The following is a 6,000-nucleotide window of genomic DNA, read 5'->3' on the forward strand; positions in this document are numbered from 1 at the left end:
TTCCTTTGAATATAAAAGACTTGGACTTTATTTTCCAGTAGTAAGTATTATAATATCCTTTTCCCTTTGTTTGCTATGTAATTTGAAAAAAAGCTACGCAGGATGTGAAGTATAGCCACATTTCCTAGCTTCCTCTGTCCTCGAGAAAAAACACAGGCAATTCCAAAGGCTGATGTATAAATTGGAATTTGGTGGTTTAAAAAAAATGGACCCCTCTTTTAGTACACCAGCAGTAAGCCACTATATTGTACTTTTTTGCCTGAATTTACCGTCAGCTGCAGAAGATGACAGTTACAGACCCATAGGTAGGGCAGGCTAAGGCACAGTACATGATTATCACGGTCAGTTGGCTCCCACTTTCAAAAATCACCTTTTGACTAACTACTTAAATGGCCTTCCTGTTTAACAGCAAATAGCTCTTTTATACACATACATAGAAAAAAAAATGAGAACAACATGGCCTGGAGTAGTTGCTATATTAAAAACAAGCAAGCATGTTCATATGAAGGAGGATAAGCAAGCACGTGATGACAAGCAGACCTAAATTTTATTTCCACTTCTATCACCAACTTCCTTTTTGTCCTTCAATAACGTACACGACTTGGTATCCCCACGCTGCTGGCAGGGGAACCAAGGTACTGCCCTTTACCAACTTCATAAAAGCATGCCAGTGCTCCATGAACAACAAAGATTGGTATTTCCAGCTTCTTGCTGTCATCATTTTATTTTCTACCCCACTCCTAGTTCCATTTGATGATACCCGTGTTCTACAGTTCCGACATGAAACAACCTTATTGAACAAAGTGAAGAACCTGCGAACAAATGCGAATACTTCAGCATTCTGTTATCTTATGGAGAGCTGTAACGGTCACGGTAAAATACTTTGGTAACATCTGGCAGCAAGTAAGCAAAGGAAAGAACTCTATCAGCAGCTTTTTTTCCTTGCTCTTTGAATCCTCTTGCTTAGAAGAGCAATAAGTTGTTTTACATTTCGCACAGCACTGAGCTGTGGTAAAATACCACCCCCCCACCCCCCGGGACTTATAATTTGTAAACCTACAGACTCTTTTTAACAAGTGAGACTGAAGCAACCAGCTGCTGTAAGAGAGAAGTAACATTTGTGGAATTTTAAATTTCACACCAAAAAAATAATTCAGTCTTACTTACACCAAAATAAAAATATTAATCTGCTTTATTGTAAGCTTTCACATGTATGCCAGTTTTGTAGGGGTAACATTTGGCTCCCAGACCACTACATAATATTCTGAAACACAATTTGGACTGCACCTCTCTTCATTCAGGACATTAACAGAGCCATTAGAACAAGCAGTTCCACTATCACAGTAGTGGTTCTGTGGATCATTCACCCTTGGCCGTTAGCACAGGGCTTAATAATGGTAAAAGAGTTATTCTTTTCCAGGAAATTGAATTGCTCCTAAACACTTCTAAGCTTGCTGTGGTAGCAATCAGAATTATTATGACTTTATTACAGCACTGCATTTATAGTACAGGGAAAGGTATCAGAAAAATACAGTTGGAAAGCAAAATTCTGAAAAAGAAAGTACAGCTTCTAGAAGACATATTCATTTTATAAGAGTGAAGTATTTAGAATAAACACATATATTTAATTCATTCTAAACTCCTTTCAGTTGCACTAATGGAAGACTGCAAGGACTTGGTTTTAAAATATTATTTTTATATTCAAAAGATAATCCGAATCTTTAAAATTGTATCTAGATTAAGAAAGAGTACAAATGAAGGCTGTAAGTTACTTAATATTAGACTAACCTTTTTACATGCCGAAGTGAAATTTCCAAATATAAAATAAAACCCCAACCAACCGTTAACAACAACATACAAAAAATTTGAAGAAGTCATGGTTTTCCTATTAGCACATAGGAAACACTAACAAGATAAATTCCAGTCCAGCAAAGCACTTTAACTACATGATAGTAAGACCCACTTCAGATATGAGACAGGTAGTAGTATTCAGTTTATGTACAGAAGGGTACACAGGCACAGATAAAAAAAACACATGCCCCAGAATCACTCAGGAGATCAATAAGAATGAACAGTATCAGTCTTCAAAGTCTCAGTGCAGAGCAATAGCCTCTACACTACCTATCTCTACCCTGCGAATGAAGTAAGTGGAGCTATGCCTTTCACCACTTAACTGAAGCTTACGTTAAGAAAACATAGTGAAACCTACACTGAAGTTTTCCTGTGGATGACAAGAAAATATGTAAAGCAGTAACAGTCAACAGTAAAAATACACTATACACTTCATAAAATAAACTGGGGATAGAACATATATTAAAAAAAAAAAAAAAATCAGAGTTACTTATTTTGGATAGATTAAAAACAACGACATACCAAGAAGTGTGAAACTGTTTCTTCAGACTGAATAGATGTGTTTTGGGTTTTTTTTTCCTCACAAGCTTTTGACAACTTTAATGTAATGATTATATATGGCTACACAGACTCAGAAAAGGATAATTCTGCAATTTTATTTTACAGAGCTATTTACAAAATGCACTCAAAATGCATTTGCTGTTGTTTGATACTCTAGCAATGACAAGGTCTGGAAATACATAGAAGGATTTCCGATACAATCACAACAATTTGTTTCCTGGTTCAGTATAATCCATAAAATTTGACTCATTCTTAAACAAGACTTCAGCGCTTACCCAGCTGCAGAAGCGGTATCACTTTAACCACACATCTATAACTAAAGGGATATAACCCCATAGCACGGGCAGACCGTAAACCGTTTATATCCCATAGCGGAAAGCGAACAACCTGTAAGTGTATTCACAGTATGGAGAATAGCGAGGAGCATAAATTTCTTAAGCTATAGTTGTTACAATTTGCCTAATCAAACAATCTACACTGGTGAAACTTTGTGCAGAACACGCTCTAGGATAAAATTATGAACAGTATTAGGAATTAACTATATGTGCATGCTTTTGTAAAGACTAAGATAGAATTCTTTAGCTTTATTTAAAAAACTATTAGATAAGACATTTAGTATGCATTGAAAATGATCTACACCCTCCTGCTATCCTCCATAGCGTGCTGGCTCAAGTGTTTTCCAGCTTCCACAGACCAGAACATATTGTCCATGCTCCCTATTCCTGGGATCTGTTTAATGGAATGCATGCATCATATTCCAAATAGGGGCAAGGACAAAAATGAATCTTGCCTGGACAGCTCTTAACTGCATGCAACGAAAAAAAAAAAAAGTAATTCATTGCATGCCATAAAAATTCACTTTTAAGGGTATCATACCAGATCTAGAGTCTCATTCTCCCTCCCAAAACCATACTAGTCATTTGCTTAGATGTAACCGACAAAAAGGGGTCAAAAACTGCAGCAGCAGATTAAAAAAAAAAAAACAAAACCCCAAAACCATGACTGTGTCTCTAAAATTACATTATATGTTCCCATTTAGGAGAACAGAAAATATTTAAGAAATAATAATAATAAAAAGAGACAGTGATAAGCTATACTGAGAAGTATCACACAGATGCGTTAACTACTTATATTGTTACTGATGAACTCTGGGCCATACAGCTGGCATTGTGGGAATGAGGGAAAGCTGTCGACTACTCCACGGAGACCCGGGACATGTGGCTAATTGAGGCAATATTTCAGGATAAAACCAGCACTTGATTTATTATTGTTTACACACATCATAAGCAGGGCCTCTGGGCAATGTCAAGTTTTAGCTCCTAATTGCGGCTGTGCAAACACTCAGGAAGCCTCCGTCTAGGTGTCAAGAAGCGTCTCTCTACTCGTAGCCGAACCAAGAGACAATGAAGTCACATCAAAAAATATTTAAAAAAAAAAAAAAAAAAAAAAAAAAGAGGAAGAAACCACCTCAGGCCAGAACCGCGCACAGTGCCCCAAGTGCCAGCCGCTAACAGAATCTGCTTTCTATGAATACGAGGGGAGGCGGCGAGGGGGAAGCACAGCCAAAGACGCGCCGGCCCCCGCTCTCCCGGGGGCCGGGCCGGGCTCCGCCGGACCGCGCCGCCGCCGCCGCAGCAGCAGCACCGGGGCCCGGGGGTCACCACCCCGCCCCCGCCGGCGGATCCCTTTCCCCGCCCCCCCACCCCCCCCCGCCGCCCGGGGCCGCACCCGGCCGGGCCGGGGCAGGTGCGGAGGGGAGGCAGCTGCCGCGGCGGTTTGATCCCCCGCCACAGGCGAGGGTTCCCGGGCCGGCTCGGCGGGGCGGCGAGGGGAGGCGGGGGAGAGGAGGGGCGAGGAGAACCCCGGAGAGCCCGAGCCCCTGCCCCCCCCCCCCCCAAGGAACGCCTGCCAGCACGGCGCTGGCCCTTTAAGTGTCACGTCGCCTCCCCCCTCCCGTCGCCCCCTCTCCCTCCTCCTCCTCCTCCCTCCGGCCGCCGCCGCGTCCCCTCCGCGCGGCGCCGAGCGAGCGGCCCGCGCTCCCTCTCGCCCCGTCTCCCCTCCCTTCCCCTCCCCGCGCGCCCGCGCGCGCCCCCGCCGGCGCGCGCCCACAAGCGACAACGGTTACACGGCGGCCGTTCCAGAATTTTCCTCGCTCCCTCCCCTCCCTCCCCTCCCCGCGCCTGCCCGCCACCGCCCCTAACCCCCCTCTGGGCGAGTTGCGGAGTGCGGGTGCCCCCTCCCCGCTGTTCCGCGTGCCGGGCTCCCCCCTCCCCCCCACCCCGGCTCCTTCCCCAACCACCACCCCCCCCCCGGTGTGGTGGTACGCCTGGGCCCGGCCGGCGGCGGCGGCGGCGGGCGCGCCGTGATGGATGGCTGGCTGGCTGGCTGGGAGCGGGTTTGAGTGACAGCGCTTACCTGGGTGCCAATCTTCGTCACACTGACAAGCGGCTGCAGCAATCGGGACCCGCACCGCCGCGACACGCGTCACCGCGCACACACGCACCCGGCCAATCGCCGGCCGCGCCGCCCGAGACGACACCACGCCGCGCATCACGCCTCATCAATATTCACCGCGGGGGGCGGGGCGCGCGCCGGCGTGGGGCGGTGGCGCGCGGAGGCCCCGCCCCGCCGCCACAGCGGGGGGGCGGGGCCTCCGCGCGCCACCGCCCCACGCCGGCACCTCCCGGCTCGCGCTCATGAATATGGACGAAGGGGGCGGGGAAAAGCGAGCGGGCCCGGCCACGCCCCTCCCCCGGGTGGGAGGCGGGGGGTGAAACCACCTCCTCGGGGGAGGGGGGGGAGGAGGGAGATACCAAGCGGCTCCGCCACAGGGGGGCGAGGGCGGCAGCCGTGAGGCGGGGGCCGTTAACGGCCGCTTCCCGTTCTCCGTCTCCTCAGGCTGGGGGGTGCCACCCCGCTCAGGCGCCTCGGCCGCTGCCCTCCGGGAGGGTGGCGGGAGCCGGCGGGGAACCACGGTCCCGCTGCAAGGCTCTGCCTTGGGGGGGAACCCTGCACTGCAACCAGCATACCCCCGGGAGCTCAGGATCCCGCCCTGAGGTCCTGCCGTGATCCGAAATAAAGGTGCTGGGTACAGATGCCTGTCTTTTCCTGAAACTCCGCTTCTTTTCTCCCCTTGGAAGGAAACAGCACTACCACAGCTCCTGTCCCACCGCTGTTAAAGATGCCCTGTTTCCCTAAACTGTTCCTAAGTAAGGCGCAGGAGAACCGGGGAGATGTGGTTTCTGACAGACGCGTGCCTTGCAGCTTAGCCATTTTGCTGCTGGGACATTCAAAAAAGTTTCTCTCTTGTGGATACTCTGCTGTGCAAGAGGGCTTGAATGTACACGCCTGTCAATCGGGCCACTGAGATGATCTCTCTACCTTGCTCCTCATCCTTAAGACACCTGAAAGACGATCTTAGCCACCTCTCCCTCTCTGAGGGCAAAAGTTACCAAGGGGGGGAAGAAGCTGACACACGCGGAGCAAATCTCAGCTTACAAAGCTCAGCTCAAAACCAAAGCAGGTTTAGTTTCGGGTCTTGTAGTCCCTCAGCAGAACAGCAGCTGGGAATCTACTCAATTATCCTGT

At 48.4% G+C, this 6,000-nt stretch overlaps 1 protein-coding gene across 5 annotated transcripts in view; it reads right to left on the reverse strand.

Annotated features, from left to right (window-relative positions):
• The window catches only part of PKNOX1 (PBX/knotted 1 homeobox 1), a 49,206-nt gene extending 44,235 nt beyond the window's left edge, over positions 1–4,971 (reverse strand). For 4 of the 5 annotated variants that reach the window (XM_082304125.1, XM_082304124.1, XM_082304121.1 and 1 more), the window contains exon 1: positions 4,828–4,971. The gene's annotated coding sequence lies outside the window, so the exon portion shown is untranslated. The remainder of the gene's footprint in view (positions 1–4,827) is intronic. The other variant, XM_082304122.1, reaches the window with a different exon arrangement.
• Positions 4,972–6,000: the final 1,029 nt, after the last annotated feature.

This window comes from Platalea leucorodia (assembly GCF_965183815.1).
Source record: "Platalea leucorodia genome assembly, chromosome: 2".
In the NCBI taxonomy this organism is placed as follows: Eukaryota; Metazoa; Chordata; class Aves; order Pelecaniformes; family Threskiornithidae; genus Platalea; species Platalea leucorodia.